Source organism: Pinus tabuliformis, chromosome 1_1 (genome assembly GCF_031772625.1).
Source record: "Pinus tabuliformis cultivar Carrire ecotype Pingquan chromosome 1_1, CPIR1, whole genome shotgun sequence".
Classification (NCBI taxonomy): Eukaryota; Viridiplantae; Streptophyta; class Pinopsida; order Pinales; family Pinaceae; genus Pinus; species Pinus tabuliformis.
In genome coordinates, this window is record NC_142297.1 from 469,011,513 (window position 1) to 469,034,819 (window position 23,307).

Below are 23,307 nucleotides of genomic sequence, written 5' to 3' on the forward strand. Positions count from 1 at the left end.
TTCTCGTGTAAGTGGACATTTCTTTTTGAGAAAGAGTTATAAGAGGTTGTTTGGTATAGCATACAAATTGTATCATTTTCTTGGTGCAATTGGTATTATTTAAGTAGTAGTCACCATTTGTAGAAGTATGATCTCAAGGGGAACTGATTAAGATGCTCAAGTGAATGAAGCACAGTGTCAGAAGTAGCAACAATGATGAAGAGAAAGTTGAAATGCATCATTATTAGATTGTATTTGTAGAAACAACAATACCATGAGCCTTTTAATTGGTGTCAAGACCCTTTAATTGATACAAAAGATGCATTGGCAGAGAGAGTATTCATTCAACGACCATAAGGTGTCCAGAACTGGAGGAATTCAAAGCAAAGGCAATATATGTTCAAGGGGAGCATATCACATATGTCCAGTTTATAGAGCATTAACAAATGTCAACCCTTGAAGAGAAGTTTGTAGACAAAACTCACACAAGCAACTAAAGCCTCAACCAATGGATGTCAAAAGGATAGAAAGAAGCTTGTAGCCCTTTCCCATTAATCTCAAAGGGGGAGAGAAGCTTATTAGAGAAGTTGTGATGGCCCATGCACAGGAGTGAGAGCCATTGGTGGGTCATGCAATGAAAAGTGTTGAAGCAACATGAGGATTGGCCATCAAAGTGGAGATGTGATGAGGTGTTTCCATCAATGCAAAAGGGGGATATTGTTGGATAGTTGGCATTACCCGGGTGGTTAGTGGAAGTGAGTGTGTTGGCATTGATGTCAATAACCATGGGAGAGACATGTTGGGAAAATCGAATTGTCTGACAACTTGCAAGAGTGTTGGCATTAATGTCAACTAGTCTAGCATGGATGTTTGTGGCAACAGATGTTGGCTTTGATGTCCACTAGCCTAGTTGTGATGGTAACTAGGCTTGCATTAATGTGCATGGTGTCTCAAGGTCAAGGGGAGTCTCATGAATGTTATAGCCTCTTATAGAAAATCAGCATAGCAGCAGGCTTATTGGAGAAGCCATAAAATGATGTCTATGATGGTTAAGAGTCTCAGATTTTGGAGGGGATTGTGCCTCAAGAGATCAACTTGGATACTTTTGGAGATGGAGTAGTTGGATAGTGATCATAAAGAGATTTCCAATGGTATGTGGAAGTCTATAAAAGGCCTCCTGGATCAAGAGTTATTGCTAGTCAAAGTTGAGGTGCCCAAAGTCAAAGTGATAGAGCTAAAAATGGTAGGAGGACCCCTTAGAGTGAGTTATTTTGAGTTTTTCCAAAGGCAATAGAGAAATTTGGCAGAGCTGATAAAGGAGAGTTGGGAAGACGTGGGCAGACAACAAAGTAGCATGAATGATTTCTATTGGTGCAGGAGGAGACCACCTAACAACATGGCCCGATGGAGTTACCTCAATGATATAGGTTTGGTGCACAAGTTAAAGTGTCAGTATGCAATTGAGCACGCTAACGAGGAGTGCTAGTAGAGAAACATAAGCCTTTTTCATTGGCCGCAAGTGAAGCCCACTTGATAGTCTTCTTGATTGAGTTACCCCGTTGGTATAATTATGGCGCACAAGGCAAAAGCACCGGGTGGTGGGCGCCAAGACATGCGGCAGCATTACGACATCACTTGAGACGATAGTCTTATCGGGCTTGGTGGTCATGGGAAGTGGTTTCCCAAACCGTCGATCGCACAGATCAACGACAGAGAATTAACCCGGGATCACTTCTCTTAATAACACAAACCATAATGGAGTGGTGCCGAGGTTGGGTTCTTGAAATGGATGGTTTTTTATTAACAAAAAAAATTTGGCGCAAAAAAAAGGTCTCAAAGACCATTTATCTCTACTCTAGCATGACACATGGCAACATTTAATTGGCTCCCAAGAGATGATGGTGGCATATGATGTTAGCATGACATGGTTGTACAGGGGGAAACGTGGCAAGAAAATTTTGTGTTTTTGGGTGGCCTAATGGGCCAAATATGGGTGACACGTGTCACCAATAAGGAGGCGCCACGTGGGGTTGATAACGACAACATGACATCATGTCGCTGGTTTGAGCCTAGCGATGTTTTAAGGTACAAAAAGTGGAAGTGTTGGCCAGCGGGAGCTGGGACACATCAGCATTGGCAATCAAGCAGTCAAAAACTAATGAGAGGTGAGCAGGTGGATCCTATCGAACAGCTCAGCCCGTAAAGGGAAGCTTGAAAGTTTGATAAGGAAGTGCACATGCAGAAAGTGTCGGGACATATTAGTAATACAACTCATCCCACTGGGACCTTTGATTGTCTAGTGATTGTGGTGGGTGGACCCCATAAGACATGCCAAGTTGGAAGATAGACCCTTGTGGTTTATAAAGAAGGTGTGAGGTAATGCACAGGGATAGAAGGGGCTATGGGCTAAGCCCTAAACCTTGGTTATTTCATGTAAAAATAAACCAGGGGTGTGGTGTGTAAATAAGCATGTAAAAGCATTGGGCTTGGAAGCGTCAGTCTTAATGCCATGCCTTGGTCATTTAAAGTAGAAATGATACCAATGGCGTAGAGGAATTAACAAAGAGAATTCGGTCCGCGAAGGGCATAGAGTGAATTATGAAACCAACTCACAAAAATATAGAAAAGAAAGATCAACGCCTTAGAAATCAGCCTCTTCGAGGAAACCTCCTTTACATTACACAAATGAACAATTCTTGGATGATACAAATGACAAGACCTCCTTTCTATATATAGGAGTCTAAGGGGTCATAATATAATCAGAGACGACATAACAATAATAATGTAAGGGCACAATAATAACCATAGTCAGCTTCTATGGGACACAATAATAACAATATGGGGACTACATGGGCACAACAATATAATAAAGGGGTTGCACTAATAACAATAAGGGGTTACACTAGTAGTATAAGGACCTAACATGCCCTTCTCCTTCAAAAAGTGTTGCCCTCAACACTTGAGTAGTTCCTGATGCTTCTATATAAAATTCTTGTCCTCCCATGTGGAATCTTCAGCAGGTAAGTTCTTCCACTTGATGAGATGCTTTGAAATTGATCGATTTCGTAGCTGTCGGGTTCTTGTTTCTGTGACTGCTCCAGGTTCCAATATGATTTTTCCTTCCTCGTCAAGTTCTGGCAATATTGTTTGAATTGGGATCTTCTGCAAATTTTGAATGAGTGGCCACACTTCTTAGTCCTTCCATTCATCCCTTGCTTCGTTTATCCAATCTGGTTGGATAATAGAAATAGCATAAAACAATGCTTCCACATCCTCATCCTTTCTTGATAGTGCATCTGCAACAACATTTTGCTTCCCTTTTTTTAAGATGATTACAAAGTCATAACCCAACATATTTGTGACCCATTTTTTTGTTCTTCTAAAGATAATATTTGTTCTAAAAAGTATTTAATACTATCATGATCCATTTTTACCTTGAAGTGTCTTCCCATTAGGTAAGGTCTCCCTTTATTAAGTACATGTAGTATTGCCAACATTTCCTTCTCATAAATATCTTGCTTGAGATGTAGCCGTAAAAATACCCAATTGCCTACATCAAAACTTTTTTCACTACAATGTTGATCTGCTTGTTGTTTAATTCGATTTTGCACCAAAGTGGCATTATCCTTTAAACATTGGAGAACTTGTTGTTGATTCTCGATGTGATCTTTCACTGCTTGACTCTTTTTCTTATTGATATGTCCTTCTATCTTGAGAGTTTGAGGAGTGGTAATTTATTCTAATGCATTACAAGATATGGTCGGATTCATTTCTTGATGCTCGATGTGATGTTTCACTTCTTGAACATTTTTCTTCTTGATATGTCCTTCTAACTTGATAGTTTGAGGAGTGGTAATTCTTGCTAATGCATTACAAGATATGGTCGAATTCATTTCTTCTTTCTTGATGTGATCTTTCACTTCTTGAACCTTTTTCTTCTTGATATGTCCTTCTATCTTGAGAGTTTGAAGAGTGGTAATTCTTTCTAATGCTTTACAAGATATGGTTAGATTCATTTCTTCTTTCTCTGGGGTTGGTTCCTGGTGTATATCCTCTTTTTTTGATGTTTCTTGATCCTTTCCTTCCTCCTCTTCATAATCTATGTAAAATAATTTCTTCTCAGTACACTTATGACCTTTAATGTATTTGTTATCACAATTGTAACAAAGCCCTTTTTTTTTCTCTTCCAATTGTTGTGGTGTCAACTTTGTAGGTTGTGGAAGGCTAGGAGAAACAACACTTCCATCTTTATAGTTGTGAGGGGTAGACTTCCTTGTTGCCATAATTTTTCCTTCCACTTTTCTTGCCAACCTGAATGCCTTCTCCAATGAATTAGGTTCCCTATGGAGACATCAATCCTCTGCTTCTCTCGAATATCGTTTTCCCTTATATTCAATTTTTTAAAGTCCTCAATGTGGTCTTTCATTGAACACTTTTGTTTGAGATTTATCAATTGGCTGAAGAAGGTGTTTCTCTTTGTATCCTCATAATGTGTTATCATTTCCTCTATGAAAATTGACCACGTAACAAGTGGTTTACGAGAAATCATAATGAATATTTTGCATGGGATTATATAGAAATGAAGGGCACTCACCCTAGTTTATGTACTCACCATATTTATTTAAATTTTGGTTTTCGTCTTGTCTCGAAACTTCAGCAACAAATTTGCCCAACTTTGAAGGATATTGTTAAAAAAACTTTAAAATTTATTGAATGCAAATTTCATTTATCCAATCTCTGACAACTAGTGGGTGTCTCCACTTATTATTATGCTTAAGAAGACTGACAAGTAGAGGATTTTTTTTTACTATAGGGAGCTCAGTAAGACCACTTAGAATGACCACTTTCCATTACCATTTATTGATTAGGTCCTTGATACCCTCTCCGGAAAAAAAGATTTTTACATTTCTTGATAGGATTAGTGGTTACAATCAAATCAATATTTCCCTTGAAGACCAAGGCAATACTACTTTTACTTTTCCTATCGTGTTCTTCCTTTTAAGATTTGTAATGCACCAACTACCTTTCAACGAGATTTTTTAGGAATATTTTATGACTTGTTCACTAAATTCCTAGAGATTTTCATGGACGACTTTACACTATATGGAAATGAATTTGATGAAGCATTAAATAATATTGAAAAGGTTCTTGAATGATGTATACAGACTCATCTATCTCGTAGCACTGAAAAATGCCATATGATGATGAATGAAGGGATTGTGTTGGGAAACTATATTTTTTCTCAATAATAAAATTATATCTAGTGAAGGTTGATGTAATCTTAAGAATTCCTACTCCTAAGACACAAAAAGAGGTACATAGTTTTCTAGGGCATGCAAGCTACTATAGGTGTTTTATAGAAAATTTTGCTAAAATTGCATCCTTGTTGTTTTCCCCACTTTCAAAGGATAAGGAATTTATATGGATTTATAACTGAAGAATTATTTTGTAGGTATAAAGAGGTGTGTAACAGAAGCTCCTATCCTATAAGGACCTAATTGGGCTTTGTCATTCCATATCTCTATAGATTCATTTGACATTGCTATTGGGGTTATGCTAGGACAGCAAGAAGAACACATGCCTTATGCTATATATTTCATCAACAAGAACCTAACACTTGTTTAGTTGAACTATACATTAACTCAGAGCGAATTTCTTATTATTGTACATTCCATCAACAAGTTTCAACATTATATTATAGGCTATCAAGATTTTGTAAATACTGGCCATTTTGCTATCCAAATTTTAATGAACAAACCAATTACCAACAAAAGGGTTACTAGATGTTTAGTCTTACTATAGGAGTTTGATATCATTATTGTGGACAAGCCTGGAAAGGATAATGTTGTTTCTAAATTCCTTTCTAGAATTCTTAACAATAATGATAATTTACCTATCGAGGATTCTTTTCTAGATGCATATATTTTTTCAATTTCCACTTACTCACCATGGTATGCAGACATTGTTAATTATCTTGTTGTAGGAAGACTTCCATACCACATTTCTTATAGGGAAAAATGAAAAATAATTCGACAAAGTGCCTAATATTTTTGGGTGGATGGTTATCTCTTTCATATTGGTTCAGATCATCAAATCATACAGTGTTTAAGGGAAGATGAAATCCATGACATTTTGAATGCATATCATCATGAGCCTTTTGGTGGACACTTTGTTGATAGGAGAACATGTCATACGGTTCTTCAGATTGGATACTTTTGGCCTACCATATTCTAGGATGCAAGAAAGTATGTGTAAGTGTGTGACAACTGCCGAAGTATGGGCCAACCTATCTGATTAGATGAGATGTCGTTTACAACCTCAATTGGTGATAAAGCTTTTTGAGAAATGGCCTTGGACTTTGTTAGACCTATCAAGCCCCCATTTCATCAAAATTATTAAATTTTGGTATGCATAAATTATGTTACCAAGTGGTTTGAAGATAAGGCACTTACCAAAGCTACTAAATGGGTTATTTTAGACTTTTTGTTTGAAGACATCTTTGTTCATTATGGAGTTCCAAAGGAGATAGTTACAGATGGAGGGCCACAATTCACTTCCCATCTGATGGAGAAGCTTGCCAAGAAATATAAGATTCATCACAAATTACCTCACCTTACTTCCCACATGCAATTGGATAGGTGGAGAGTGTTAATGAAGTGATTGAGGCAATTCCTACAAATATCATGGCTAGTCATCGTCAAGATTGAGCTGAGAGACTTATAGAGGCACTTACACTTACATAATTACTTGGAGAAACACCATGATATTCTCTCTAAATGAGATTGTGTATGGTAAAAGTCATATTTTTCCCATAGAGTTCAATATGAAGACACTCAGGACTACCTTAGAGGTGAATTTGTATCTGACTGCAACACATAGACACCATTTAGATCAGTGAAATGAATTAAGAGAAATACACTTGGATTCCATACAATGCATTGATATCATCCAGCAACAACACGTGAAGTGGTATGACAAGTTCATTAAAAAAATATATTTTAGAAAGGTGATTGGGCTTTACTATATGATTCCAGATTCAAGGATTTTAAAGGAAATCTATGTACCAAGTGGCCAGGTCCTTATGAAGTGGACACAATGTTCAACAATGCTTTACTATATGATTCCAGATTCAAGGATTTTAAAGGAAATCTATGTACCAGGTGGCTAGGTCCTTATGAAGTGGACACAATGTTCAACAATGGTATTGTTAAACTTACAACTATCGACAGGTTCCAAATATCTTTACTTGCTAATGGACATCGTCTTTGGTTGTATCGTAAGTCATCTTCTAAGGATTCATTTTTTCTCAAATTTCGATATCGAAATTGTTGGGACAACGGAGAATCTTCATGAACCACCAATGTAACCACCCCTCCCACATTTACCCAATTTCATTGGTCTGCCAAGGTAAAAATGAGATGAAGAGATTACTGTGACATGACTTGACCTCCAAGATCAAATTATGGAAGTGAGGTTGGCATCTGAGACTTACTTACACAAACTGACATGCTACAGGGCTTTCAGGGCACTCAAGGACCAAAGAACCACCCCAGGTGACCAAACCCTAAGCTAGATTGTTTTTTTAGTGACCCAAACTCCCAACTGCATGCACAATTTTGCATGAGTGCAGTTGTGACCCTCCAACCATACACACAAGCCTACTTGGGTGCGGTTGCAGCCCAAATTCCTTAGTTCAGAGGGTGTGATCCCGAGATCTGAGCCACAATTCCATGCCAGTCTCCAGACCACTGCCCATCACTTCCCATAGTTATGTCAAGTCCACAAGATCAGTCCCCACGTAGATGCAAGAAGGCATATGCAAAGAGATCAACAAAAAGGAGAGAGAACATTGGATCAGAAGGAGCTACTCTAGTTGTAGTATTAGACAATGATCATTTCTAGACTCACGAAGAAAGATTTCTGAGTAAATAAAAGGTTTTCATCTTGGGTGAAATACCCTTATTTCATTTAAGTTGTGAATTTGATTTTTCCCAAGAGTCTTGTGTTCATGAAACACATTTGGTATAAAATCTGCATGTTCCTTACTTTTAAGTTGATATCGCTCTGTCAATTGGAGGTATTTGGTTCATGTGGAGGAACCTTCTCGTGTAAGTGGACATTTCTTTTTGAGAAAGAGTTATAAGAGGTTGTTTGGTATAGCATACAATTTGTATCATTTTCTTGGTGCAATTGGTATTATCTAAGTAGTAGTGACCATTTGTAGAGGTATGATCTCAAGGGGAACTGATTAAGATGCTCAATTGAATGAAGCACAGTGTCAGAAGCAGCAACAACGACGAAGAGAAAGTTGAAATGCATCATTATTAGATGGTATTTGTAGAAACAACAATATCATGAACCTTTTAATTGGTACCAATTCCCTTTAATTGATACAAAAAATGCATTGGTAGAGAGAGTATTCATTCAATGACCATAAGGTGTCCAGAACTGGAGGAATTCAAAGCAAAGGCAATATATGTTCAAGGGGATCATATCACATATGTCTAGTTTATAGAGCATCAACAAATATCAACCCTCAAAGAGAAGTTTGTAGACAAAACTCACACCAACTAAAGCCTCAACCAATGGATGTCAGAAGGATAAAAAGAAGCTTGTAGCCCTTTCCCATTAATGTCAAAGGGGGAGAGAAGCTTATTGGAGAAGTTGTGATGGCCCATGCACAGGAGTGAATGCCATTGGTGGGTAGTGCAATGAAAAGTGTTGAAGCAACATGAGGATTGGCCATCAAAGTGGAGATGTGATGAGGTGTTTCCATCAATGCAAAAGGGGGATATTGTTGGACAGTTAGCATTACCCGGGTGGCTAGTGGAAGTGAGTGTGTTGGCATTGATGTCAACAACCATGGGAGAGACATGTTGGGCAAATCGAATTGTCTGATAACTGGCAAGAGTGTTGGCATTGATGTCAACTAGTCTAGCATGGATGTTTTTGGCAACAGATGTTGGCTTTGATGTCCACATCCTAGTTGTGATGGTAACTAGGCTTGCATTAATGTGCAAGGTGTGTCAAGATTAGGGGGAGTCTCATGGTTGTTACAGTGTCTTATAGAAAATCAACATAGTAGCAAGCTTATTGGAGAAGCCATAAAATGATGTCTATGATGGTTAAGAGACCAGATTTTGGAGGGGATTGTGCCTCAAGAGATCAACTCAGATACTTTTGGAGATGGCATAGTTGGATAGTGATCATAAAGAGATTTCCAATGGTATGTGGAAGTCTATAAATGGCCTCCTGGATCAGGTGTTATTGCTAGTCAAAGTTGAGGTGCCCAAAGTCAAAGTGCTAGAGCTAAAAATGGTAGGAGGACCCCTTGGAGTGTGTTATTTTGTGTTTTTCCAAAGGCAATAGAGAAATTTGGCAGAGCTGATAAAGAAGAGTTGGGAAGACGTGGGCAAAAAACAAAGTAGCAGGAATGATTTCTATTGGTGCAGGAGGAGCCCACCTAACAGCATGACCCGATGGAGTTACCTCGATGATATAGGTTTGGTGCACAAGTTAAAGTGCCAGTATGCAATTGAGCACTCTAACGAGGAGTGCTAACAGAGAAACATAAGCCTTTTTCATTGGCCGCAGGTGAAGCCCACTTGATAGTCTTCTTGATTGAGTTACCTCGTTGGTATAATTATGGCGCACAAGGCAAAAGCACCGGGTGGTGGGCGCCAAGACATGCTGCAACATTACGACATCACTTGAGACGATAGTCTTATCAGGCTTGGTGGTCATGGGAAGTGGTTTCCCAAACCGTCGATCGCGCAAATCAATGACAAAGAATTAACCCGGGATCACTTCTCTTAGTAAGACAAACCACAATGGAGTGGTGCCGAGGTTGGGTTCTTGAAATGGATGGTTTTTTATTAACAAATAAATTTGGCGCAAAAAAAAGGTCTCAAAGACCATTTCTCTCTACTCTAGCATGACACATGGCAACATTTAATTGGCTCCCAAGAGATGATGGTGGCAAATGATGTTAGCATGACATGGTTGTACGGGGGGAAACATTGCAGGAAAATTTTGTGTTTTTGGGTGGCCTAATGGGCCAAATATGGGTGACACGTGTCACGAATAAGGAGGCGCCATGTGGGGTTGATAACGACAACATGACATCATGTTGCTGGTTTGAGCCTGGCAATGTTTCAAGGTACAAAAAGTGGAAGTGCTGGGTAGCAGGAGCTGGGACACATCAACATTGATAGTCAGGCAGTCAAAAACTAATGAGAGGTGAGCAGGCGGATCCTACCATACAGCTCAGCCCATAAAGGGAAGCTTGAATGTTTGATAAGGAAGTGCACAGGCAGAAAGCGTCGGGACATGTCAGTAATACAACTCATCCCAGCGGGGCCTTTGATTGTCTAGTGATTGCGGTGGGTGGACCCCATAAGACACGCCGAGTTGGAAGATAGACCCTGGTGGTTTATAAAGAAGCTGTGAGGTAATGCACAGGGATAGAAGGGGCTATGGGCTAAGCCCTGAACCTTGGTCATTTCACGTAGAAATAAACCAGGGGTGTGGTGTGTAAATAAGCATGTAAAAGCATCGAGCTTGGGAACTTCGGCCTTAGTGCCATGCCTTGGTCATTTCACGTAGAAATGATACCAATGGCGCAGAGGAATTAACAAAGGGAATTCGGTCCACGAAGGGCATAGAGTGCGTTATGAAACCAACTCACAAAAATATAGAAAAGAAAGATCAATGCCTTAGAAATCAGCCTCTTCAAGGGGGAAACCTCCTTTACATTACACAAATGAACAATTATTGGATGATACAAATGACAAGACCTCCTTTCTATATATAGGAGTCTAAGGGGTCATAAAATAATCAGAGCCGACATAACAATAATAATGTAAGGGCACAATAATAACAATAGTGAGCTTCTATGGGACACAATAATAACAATATGGGGACTACATGGGCACAACAATATAATAAAGGGGTTGTACTAATAACAATAAGGGGTTACACTAGTAGTATAAGGACCTAACATGCCCCTCTCCTTCAAAAAGTGTTGTCCTCAACACTTGAGTAGTTCTTGATGCTTCTGTATAAAATTCTTGTCCTCCCATGTGGAATCTTCAACAAGTAAGTTCTTCCACTTGATGAGATACTCTGAAATTGATCGATTTCATAGCTGTCGGGTTCTTGTTTCTATGACTACTCCAGGTTCCAATATGATTTTTCCTTCCTCGTCAAGTTCTGGCAATATTGTTTGAACTGGGATCTTCTGCAACTTTTGAATGAGTGGCCACACTTCTTCGTCCTTCTTCCATTCATCCCTTGCTTCGTTTATCCAATCTAGTTGGATAATAGAAATAGCATAAAACAATGCTTCCACATCCTCATCCTTTCTTGAGAGTGCATTTGCAACAACATTTTGCTTCCCTTTTTGTAGATGATTTCAAAGTCATAACCCAACATATTTGTGACCCGCTTTTTTTGTTCTTCTAAAGATAATATTTGTTCTAAAAGTATTTAATACTATCATGATCCATTTTTACCTTGAAGTGTCTTCCCATTAGGTAAGGTCTCCCTTTCTTAAGTACATGTAGTATTGCCAACATTTCCTTCTCATAAATAGCTTGCTTGAGATGTAGCCGTAAAAATACCCAATCGCCTACATCAAAACTTTTTTCACTGCGATGTTGATCTGCTTGTTGTTTCATTCGATTTTGTACCAAAGTGGCATTATCCTTTAAACATGGGAGAACTTGTTGTTGATTCTTGATGTGATCTTTCACTGCTTGAATCTTTTTCTTCTTGATATGTACTTCTATCTTGAGAGTTTGAGGAGTGGTAATTTATTCTAATGCATTACAAGATATGATCGGATTCACTTCTTGACGCTCGATGTGATGTTTCATCACTTCTTGAACATTTTTCTTCTTGATATGTCCTTCTATCTTGATAGTTTGAGGAGTGGTAATTCTTGCTAATGCATTACAAGATATGGTCGGATTCATTTCTTCTTTCTCGATGTGATCTTTCACTTCTTGAACCTTTTTCTTCTTGATATGTCCTTCTATCTTGAGAGTTTGAGGAGTGGTAATTCTTTCTAATGCTTTACAAGATATGGTCAGATTCATTTCTTCTTTCTCTGGGGTTGGTTCCATGTGTATATCATCTTCTTTTGATGTTTCTTGATCCTTTCATTCCTCCTCTTCACAATCTATGTAAAATAATTTCTTCTCAGTACACTTATGACCTTTAATGCATTTGTTATCACAATTGTAACAAAGCCCTTTTGTTTTTTTCTCTTCCAATTGTTGTGGTGTCAACTTTGTAGGTTGTGGAAGGCTAGGAGAAACAACACTTCCATCTTTATAGTTGTGAGGGGTAGACTTCCTTGTTGCCATAATTTTTCTTTCCACTTTTCTTGCCAACCTGAATGCCTTCTCCAATGAATTAGGTTCCCTATGGAGACATCAATCCTCTGCTTCTCTCGAATATCATTTTCCCTTATATTCAATTTTTGAAAGTCCTCAATGTGCTCTGCCATTGAACACTTTTGTTTGAGATTTATCAATTGGCTAAAGAAGGTGTTTCTCTTTGTATCCTCATAATGTGTTATCATTTCCTCTGTGAAAATTGACCACGTAACAAGTGGTTTACGAGAACAAAGCCCTTTATACCATAAAAATTGATCCGGTTCTAAATATGAAGATGCAATACGTACCTTTTGTAATAGTTGCACCTCATGTAGATCAAAATATTGCTCCATCTGTAGTATCCAATTTTCTGAATCCTTGCCATCAAACTTCCTCATATCGCATTTTCTTGATTTTAGGAGCTCAATCTTGAAATGACTATAACTCTGTAATTTCAGATCTCCAAGTTCTGAAATTGTGTCCTTCAGTAGCCCTCTGTGTTCTATTTCTAACCCCGCAAGTCTGATCAAGATTGGATTCTGCAAGCAAGAGTTATACGATGACCTGATTATAGACTGGTTTAGTGGAGCGCACTTGTACGAAGTGCCACGTGTCACTGTTTCAACCTTTGGATCTGAAAAATATACACCGAAAATTACAGTGTGTCCTCTTTCTATAACTTCTTACGAAATTTCAATCTGATTCTCTGAGAGAAAGTTATCACGATTTTCCCAAGGTCACCTGTTTAGAATGTAATTCGGGAGTTTGCCAAAACCCTAACTTCCTCAAATTATATCTCCAAAAATATAGTGAGACAAGATCTGAAATTCGGACCCGAGCTTCACCAATATTTCGGTTCAAATGGGTTTTAATTTCAGAGTCTGAACCTTCGTAGACAAAATAGTATAGCGAAAATTCCACGATGGCCTGTTTGGGATGAAATTCTGGAGCTTGCAAAAACCCTAACTTCCTCAGATCATATCTCCAAAAAAATAGTGAAACAAGATCTGAAATTTGGATCCAAGGTTTATACCGATTTCTTCTCAAATGGGTCTTTTTTTTTAGCTTTTGAAACTTCGTAGCGAAAAAATTATAGCGAAAATGCCACGATGACCTGTTTGAAGCAGCGAAACCCTAGAATCCAAAGCTCTGATACCAAATGTTATGAAACAGCTCACAAAAAGATAGAAAAGAAATTCAACGCCTTAGAAATCAGCCTCTTCGAGGGGGCAACCTCCTTTACATTACACAAATGAACAATTCTTGGATGATACAAATGACAAGACCTCCTTTCTATATATAGGAGTCTAAGGGGTCATAATATAATTAGAGCCGACATAACAATAAGAATGTAATGTCACAATAATAACAATAGTGGGCTTCTATGGGGCACAATAATAACAATATGGGACTACATGGGCACAACAATATAATAAGGGGGTTGTACTAATAACAATAAGGGGTTACACTAGTAGTATAAGGACCTAACAGAGTGGCTTAGCGCCTATAGGCTTAGATGACGTTCACAGACAGCGGTCCTATTTTAGAAAATAAGCCCTTGTGGCTATAGCTCAAAAAGCGCCCAGGTCTTAGTCATGCAGGTATTTTTTGTTTTATTATGACCATGGCCATTTTAGCCAAATACAAAAGAAAAGGGGCACCCAGAGGAATAAAAGGGTTAAATGCCAGAGTGAGAGGGGCTCTAATAAAAAGGGGCCACAAAGTTATATTTGGTAGTGCTTTGGAACCTTGGGCCAAGCTTGGCACTTGTTCCATATTTGGAGGACCTCTACAGGTGATTATGCAGGCATGGATGAGTCAGCAGTTGGAGTAATGGCAACTACAAAGAGCACTAAGTCAAGGCAGTAAGGACCATGATTGCACATATGTTGCAATGGATTCAATGGTCACTATCGAAGGCAAGAGATTGAGACTGAGAGGACCATGATTTGCAAAGGTGGCAGTTGAATCCAAAACATCTATGCTTGGTCTTCCCTGCACGCTTCATGAAATTGAATGAAGATCTAACCAAGATTAGAGAATTCATGTTGAAGTACATTTTTATCTCTGTGCAATTTGATTGATAATTAATTCTCAGTATGGAGAAATGCTCAGGAGCCCATTCCCAGTGTTAAATGAGAAGCATAATTGGAATGGAGAGCCATGTTGCGTGTGCAGTTATATTTTAATGGAAGAACTCCTTGAGTTTGTAGCTTGACTGAAATTTAATTCTTAGTATGGAAGAACACTCAGGTGCCCATTTCTTGAATTAATTTAGCTGCAGTGGCCAAGCAATTTCAATGCATCAACAAGATGAGATTGATCAAGCAAATCTTTCCTATGCAGTATGGGAAGCCATGCATGGAGTACACACTTGGGTAGTGTGGATCGAACAACAGAGGCAACATTGACTAGTGTGTAGGAAAGGAACAAAACTTAGGATTGCAATTGAGCAACTGGGGGAATGCAACATTATTGAATGAGAGTTGTGTGGAAAGCCCTGTGTGTGGTGTGCACTACTGAGAAAAAGATGAGTGAGCTTGGGCAGCAAAGAAGAGGTTGAGATTGCCTATGCAAAGGAAAGAGGCTAAGATCACCTATGTAGAAGAAAGTGTCCAAGAGCATGCCTATGCTACTGTGAGAGACTAAGAGAGTGTATGGAATAGAAGGGGTTGAGTGCTGAATATTTTTTGTTTAGAGCAGAGAGATGAGAACAATTTGTTGTTGCAGAATCAAAGGAGAACAAAGTGTTGTGGGGGTTGAGTATGAAAGAAGGTTGTTGAGCATAACAGAGGGTCTGGGTAGAGGAGAACAAAGATGATATCAGGAAGAGAGGCTACCATATACAGTGAACATTAGTTCCTTATTGAATGTGGGTTGGAACCTGCATACAGGAAGTTGGTGCTTCCATATCTAGTAGGTGTCTGAAGAAAGCTTAGGGGTTGGTGCCTGCAACAAATCTGTGAAGTTGGTGCTTCACATGGTGCTTCTGGTAAGATAATAAGGTGTCTACAAAAGGAGGGAGTTGGTGCTTCACATGGTGCTTCTGGTAAGCTAATAAGGTGTCTACAAAAGGAAGGAGTTGGTGCTTCTTGTTAGTGGGTGCTACCAAACAATCAAAGGGAGTTGGGTGCTTCCTGTGAGTGGTGGCTCACAAACAGATTGATGTAATAGAGCAGGTTCTCTTATTTTTACATCAATAATAAAAACAAGTTTTGGTTGTTTTTCTCTCGAAAGGGTTTCCACATTAAACCTCTGTGTCTCATGTGTTTGTTGCTCATGATGTGTATGCATATATTGGTTGGTATGATTGATGTTATGGTTTGTTAATGGTTGCTCTCATATAGTGATTGCCAAGTTTGAATGAGTGGAGATAAATTGGCATAAAAATTTAAATTAGTCTTAATACTGATTCACCCCTCTCAATATTAACATTATTTCCAACAATAATCACAAATAAAAATTAAAACCCTGTACCAACCCAAAGTCTTTTAGTCACTCAAAATACTTATCAAACATTAATCGAAAGTTTCAAGATTAGCCTCCTTACCAAATATGTAAAGTACTTTCATTTCATCATTACAAAGATACTTTACACTAACTTTGAGTTGAAGCATAATTGTCATATTTTTTTACTTCCTCCTCAAATCAGCACAAAGTAGCTCTTCAGAGTCTTGGGACCTTCTATATAATATGATTTATACGAACATAACAAACATCTTCTTAAAATCAACTCAACATAGCTCTTCAAAGTCCATAGGAATTTTGTATGATACTCCTATACAGAGTGATGGAGATGATATTTTTTCCTCACCAATTCTTTTTCGTGGGAATACTATAAACCTTAAGAAGTAATGGAGCTTGAGGCCCCTGAATAGGTGGAAGTAATCAATTGCTAAAGTCCATAAGAATTTCGTATGATACTCCTTTACACGGTGATGGAGATGATCTTTTTCCCTCGTTACCCATCCTTTGTCATGGCAATATTATAAACCTTAAAGAGAAATGAAGCATGGGGCCAACACCAATGGAGTCTAAGGTACAAGCTCACTACCTCTAACACCAATGGAGCCAAAGGTACAACCTTTGAGCAATTAAAATCACATGGATTTTGTGGGAAGTTTATCAGGGCTTATTTTAAATGTGAGGAATGTTAATTACAAGGTCGAAGATTAACGAAGATGTTGCAGGGCCTGAAATAGACTTTACAATCTAATGTGATCATTCTTCACTTTCCCCTCAAAATGGATTCTTAATTTCACCCAGATATTTCGATTGAAAGACACTTCAACAATCACATGGTACACACAACCAAATAATGTTTACTTATCTATGAGTAGTTATTTTTTAACTATTTTAAAATAACTTTTTAGTTGAAAAGTAAATCAACGTTATGGAGTTTAAGATTAAAACAAAGTAACTTTTAATTATTTATGAGTAGTTATTTATAATTGGTTTAAAATAAGTTTAAAAGTAAAATATCCTTTAGTTTAAAAAAAAATTCATAAATATTTTAATTAATTGTTTGTTAAAGTGAATTAAGACATTTAACTCAATTATGTGTGTTCGCAATATTACATAAATATAGTTGCATGAAAATCCATAGGTATGAAGAGTTGTAACCAAGTTCTAATACCACATGCAATGGTCTAAATTAAATTATAATTGTATACAAAATCACTTACAAAAAATTGAGAACATTAATTAACAACATATAAAAATTTGCTAATATTTACATAATCCAAATGATGTGAGTGAGAGGAATCATATCTGAGAGTTGGCAAACCCAACCAACTAGCGAATGTTGAGTTGTTGTAATCCCACTTACTACAAACAATATGCTGGGATGACTCTCCACCCAACCATAAGCTCAATTGCACTATGTCGTTTTACAGTTCATCATACCCGAAACCTCAATCAACTACCTCTTCCAATGATTCTCTCCCATCTTTGAATTATCATAGGAAAATAATGCCTACATCCTCCTTCTCATCCATTAAATAGAACAATTTGTTCACGTGTTGGGATGACTCTTCACCCAACCATAGGCTCAGTTGCACTATGCCGTTTTACAGTTGGTCATCCCCAAGACCTCAATCAACTGCCTCTGCCAATTATTTTCTCCCCTCTTTGAATTATCGTAGGAAAATATATTTTGTTTTACAGTTGGTCATCCCCAAGACCTCAATCAACTACCTTTGCCAATGATTCTCTCCCCTCTTTGAATTATCATAGGAAAATAATGCATATATCCTCCTTCTCATCGATTAAATAGAACAAGCCTACATCCTCCTTCTCATCCATTAAATAGAACAATTTGTTCCAAAAATATAAGGAAATTCTTCATGCACATAATCCATGTGTCATCATGCAATTTCTATTTTTCGATTTAAGTTTTTTTTAACTTAACTTTTTTCATAATTTACTATAACTTATTATTTATGTATTAATTATTATTCTCGCAATATTTATTTTTATTATTATTATTATGATATGGGGAATTACAAATGTATTACAAAATAACTTGATTCTATCACATTTATTTTTTCTAGCATTCATTTGTTGTTCATTAACTTTCTTTTCAAGATATTTATTTTAAAAAATAGTATTTTTACTTTTGAAGTGAAATAAATTTAATTATGTAAAATGATAGGGTTTTAGGGCATTATTCAAAAAAGCCAAAGGTATCACATGTTTGGATGAATTTGTCATGGAATACTTAATCTTAATCAAAGCTATCATGTATAATATATACATACAACAAAATTTATTTTCCATTCACTAAGAGTAGCAATGTAGAGTCAACTTAGTAGCATTTAAATTGTTGAAGGTTGCATAAACAATGTACAAAAGTTCATGATCTTACACTCCCTAGTCAATCATTTAAGTTTGAGTTAGGGGATTCAACAACTCATAATCCGTACTAATTCTTTGGCTTACCAATTCCCACTGCTACCAACTTTCCTTATCCAAATATAGAACTCATGCTCTAAGTTTCAACTTGCATCCGCTTAGATGGGGGAAACCGTAGTGTTCCAATTTATCAACCAAGTTGATTAGACCCTTCAAACTTATTCAGATCAAAATTAGGTAATCAATGCAATAAATTAGTGAAACATTTGGGAAAGGCTTAAAATTTAGGATAACCTTCAGCCATGAAATCTTCACCATCAACATGCTTACCCTTGCTAGAGCCTTCACTAGTGAATCAATCACCATCATGTGCTTACCCTCTAGTTTGCCAAGTTTACCAAAACAACATGAGATTTATACTTTAATAGTAGTAATGTGGTTTTAAAGTTATTTATTAGTTGCATCCATTTTGTATGTGAGGGACTTGATAGCTAAAACTATATAATTAATTATGCCTTTCATGGTTGTGATGTTTTTAGTGTGCATCATTGGACCAAGGGGACCACCAAAATGGTTTCTCAAAAGTTATATCAATGTGATTTGTGTTGTGATGGGAGTCTTTGAGATAGATCATAAATATTGGTACTCTCTAGTCCACAAAGAAAAGGTTACTTGAAATCTATTTTAATGCAATAAGTGTTACATAATGAATATTTTGGGATAGGTCTCTCACAATGGTATTGGCTAGCCCAAGAGATCTTTTAAACTTCAATGAATGTATTACTCGTGTTTGATTAATATTGCTTTGATGGAGTTCTCAAATCGTTGATATTCCATAAGATTGTTTTGTTTATTGTCTGTGTTGCAAAGGCCAAGGCTGCAAGGTCCTAAGAGTAGAAGAGTATTATGCTATATAGCTTTTTGATATAGCAAAGGGTTTCCAATAGTAGTACCTGACAAAATATTTCATGGTCCTAAGAAGCATAGATCGTACCCTTAGACATACTACTTGATTCCTTGGTACATGAGAGTGACTGCCCTAATTATTGCTCTTGTTGTAGTATAGCATCAAGATGAACAATGTGTTTGTGTGGAAATGGTTTTAGGTGTGTCTTAGGGAATTCTAATATCTTTGAGGGTACATGAAAGATTGAATCAATATACATGTTATGTACAATGTGATACTACTTGCTAGGTACTAATAAAGATGTGCAAGGGCATCCAACTAGGCCACTTGCTTGTATTCTCTATGTATGCTTCCCCAACTATAGGTTTACCCATTGAACAACATATTTTTGTGTTTAAAGATGTTAGAACATGTCTCTAGCCTAAAAGAATATCTATAAATTGGGTGCAAGTGGCATAGGAAAGTGTTATGATACTACTTGTGGTGAAACTAGATAGCTTTATTGATCTTATGAATAGGAAGTAATGCTCATTTGCATCTTGTCGAAAGGGCTTTGAATAAACAATGACTGAGTAATGTTATAGCACTCTGATGTTAAGGTCATCCGCTCAAAATCTGTGGTAGTCCCACTTGCCCAACCAAAAAAATAATGTTCATTGACATTTCAAGGGAATACCCTAAAACTAAGCAGAGCTCAAAAATAATATTAATCACTTGGAAGCCAATTACACAACTTCTACCATTTTAAGTAGTTTTAACTATTCAAAACTTTAACCACCTAAAAAATATTTTTTATTAATAGTGCTACAATAACTAAACATTAATTTTTTTTTAACAATATTACTTATATAATCTAACTATTTAGTAAACTTTACTTAATAAAAATATTCATTATACATGAGGTAATAAGCCATATCGGAAAGAAAACACATTCTCAACCAAAAAACTCATCAAAAATATTCATTATTCTAAAAGATAAAATTTCAAAATCTTTAGATAATAACCCTCATTGAAAGATGATGTCATTTCAAGATGATGTTGAGACTCTCCATTATGGAGAAAAAGATAATGCATATCAAATAAATTGAAATTATATATATATATATAAAAGCCAAGAGGGTGATGCCATTTTAGGGATGATGTTAGAGACTTTCTAGTCAGGTTCAAAAGATAATGCGTGAGAACTATTTTCTATTAATAAATTACGAATTTATTTATGAAAAGCCTTCGAGAAGATAAGAATGTTTCTTATTAAAGGGAAAAGAAATCTTGGAAAGTGAATAAAAAGGTACAATATATGATTTAAAAGCTTTAAAATGTGTCCACAATCTATAAGAATGTTTTCTGGGATACTATAGATATAGATGTTTATGTTTTCTTGTTAAGATTTTTTTTAATATTAAAAATATAAGATAATAAATAACATCATAAATATGATAACATACATCATCATATCACATAAATTACATATTATAAATTTATTTTTTTATTATTATTATTTTTTAATTAAGTTAAATTAACATTATAGTATTGAGGAATGATTTGTTTATTTATAGTATTTTATTATAATAACATAAAAAATTTGAATATTTTTTGAAATCATATTTATTTTTATTTTTATAAATGACTCTCATTTTTAATATCTCTCTTCATATTTGAAGCAAAAACTTGATAAAAAATAAATAACACAAACTAATCAAAAAAAATTGATGAAAAATAAATAACACAAATTAAATAATACACAACAAACACTTAAACAATTAATGTGTTTTTTTTGTTTCTAAAACATATAACATCATATTAAAATATTTAGTCAATCATAATTTAAAAGATCTAAATACATACAACCAGATTCACACTGACATAGAAGGGAGAGTACAGTGAATGGCTTCCATTCTCTCTCGCTATATATAGCTCGAACAGGTTCCTCACTCTCATAACTTGCGAGGACAAACCTGCTCAAGGCTTTTTCCGAGATTTCTGCCTGTTTGGAATTTGGCCACTTCCTAAAGGTAAGGCTAGCAACAATGTTTATCTAGTTAAAGTTCTGTGTACAGTCTCATTTATATTATTATACATGATTTCTAGATTGATTTATCAGTCCATGGTTCTAATATGCCCCTGCCACTCTAAGCCCATTGATTTTCTCCAGTTGGGTGGTTCAATTATCAATTGTTTAGTCACCTTGTTATCTCAAGACTTTGAGCAACTGTAGTGTTCTTTTGCATTGAGTTGTACTCTTGGGGATTTTTCTTGTAAGGTCCAGAAAGTGATATCGTGGTAATGCTTTTTTCAAGCAGTCTTTCTTTATGTGAGCCATTGAATTCAGTGTCTTTTGGGTTTTTGCAGGACTGAATTCATTACAATGGAAGGATCAGTGCTGCCATGCAAACGGCCTTATGAGGAAGCATATGGTGAATTCTGCAAGAAAAACAAAGATATGAAGAAATGGGCTGATCCAGTTCAAGGCCTGGCTAATGCTCGCCATGAGTTTGGTGAGCATGGAGGTGTGAACATGTCCATAGAAGCCTCGGCTACCTTTACAGTCATGGAGCCTGAGACCATGAGAAGGATGTTTAGTGGAGAGCTTGGCCCAGAACGTGATTTCTACATATACAGCAGGCATTTCAATCCAACTGTGTTGAATCTGGGGAGGCAGATGGCTGCTCTGGAGGGGACTGAAGCTGCCTACTGTACTTCCAGTGGTATGGCTGCAATATCTTCTGTTTTATTACAGTTGTGCAGCCATGGAGACCATGTTGTGGCCTCTAGGTGTTTGTATGGAGGCACCCATGCACTGTTAGCACATTTTCTCCCAAGGGCCTGTGGGGTTTCAACAACTTTTGTTGATATACACAGGCTTGAGGATGTGAAAAATGCCATAATACCATCTACAAAGGTTTTATACTTTGAGTCCATGTCAAATCCAACTCTAGCAGTTGCAGACATACCATCTCTGTCTGCCATTGCCCATGAGAAAAATGTCAAAGTGGTGGTTGATAACACCTTTGCCCCCATGATCTTATCTCCTGCAAAGCTTGGTGCTGATGTTGTTATTCACAGCATTTCAAAATATATCAGTGGGGGTGCTGATGTTATAGCAGGAGCAATATGTGGGTCAGCAGATCTGATAAATTCCATGATGGATCTCCATCAGGGAGCCTTGATGCTCTTGGGGCCGACTATGAATCCCAAAGTGGCATTTGAGATCTCTGAGAGACTCCCCCACTTGGGCTTAAGGATGAAGGAGCATTGTCACAGATCATATACATATGCAAGCAGAATGAAGAAAATGGGCCTTAAGGTTATCTATCCAGGCCTAGAAGATCACCCTCAGTATGCCCTTTTAAAGTCCATGGTGAACAGTGGGTATGGGTATGGAGGGATGCTGTGTGTGGACATGGAGAGTGAGGAGAGGGCCAACATGCTCATGCACCACCTGCAGAATTATACACAGTTTGGGCTCATGGCAGTGAGTTTGGGTTACTATGAGACATTGATGTCATGCTCTGGTAGCAGCACTAGCAGTGAGATGAATGAAGAAGAGAAGGAATTGGCAGGGATCTCTCCTGGTTTGATTCGGATGTCGATCGGTTACAGTGGTACTCTTGAGCAGAGATGGAGCCAATTTGAGAGTGCCCTTACCAGTATGACTGATGTCCTGTCTTCTAAACAAATGTAGATGCAACTGTAGATTTCATTCATCAGTGCTAATCTGTAATAAGTGTGTTGTTTGCCACAGTTAGATAAATTAATTGTGGCAGAGTTATTTCTCTGTACATATCTTCTTATCACTGTTTCTTCTGCTTTGTCCTGTAATATATCAACCACATGATACCTGACATGTTGAAAATAAAATCTCCGTACATATATCTATCTTATCACTGTTCTTTTTTTGTCTTTTTTGTCTTTGTAATATATGAAGCACATGATTCCTGACAGTCTGAAAGTATAGATTATATAATTCAGTTGTTATGGATCTCTTGATAATGATAAGGTATGAAATCTGTTTTTCCAAGATAAATGCATTTCTGGAATGTTTCTTTAAAGGTGTCCACCTATAAAATTGAAGGCCCAATATGCCTGGAGAATACATAATGAATATACACCGACTATGGTCTGGTGAGGCTGGAGTGGTATCCTCGTAAGACATGTCTGGAAAAAGCAAGACAAGTCCAAAAATAAGTC

At 37.0% G+C, this 23,307-nt stretch overlaps 1 pseudogene across 1 annotated transcript; it reads left to right on the forward strand.

Annotated features, from left to right (window-relative positions):
- Window positions 1–20,975: 20,975 nt before the first annotated feature.
- On the forward strand, window positions 20,976–23,000 carry LOC149213781 (methionine gamma-lyase pseudogene; annotated as a pseudogene). The gene is made up of 2 exons (XR_016250849.1): window positions 20,976–21,131; window positions 21,469–23,000. The product of XR_016250849.1 is annotated as a methionine gamma-lyase pseudogene (transcript).
- The last annotated feature ends 307 nt before the right edge of the window (window positions 23,001–23,307 follow it).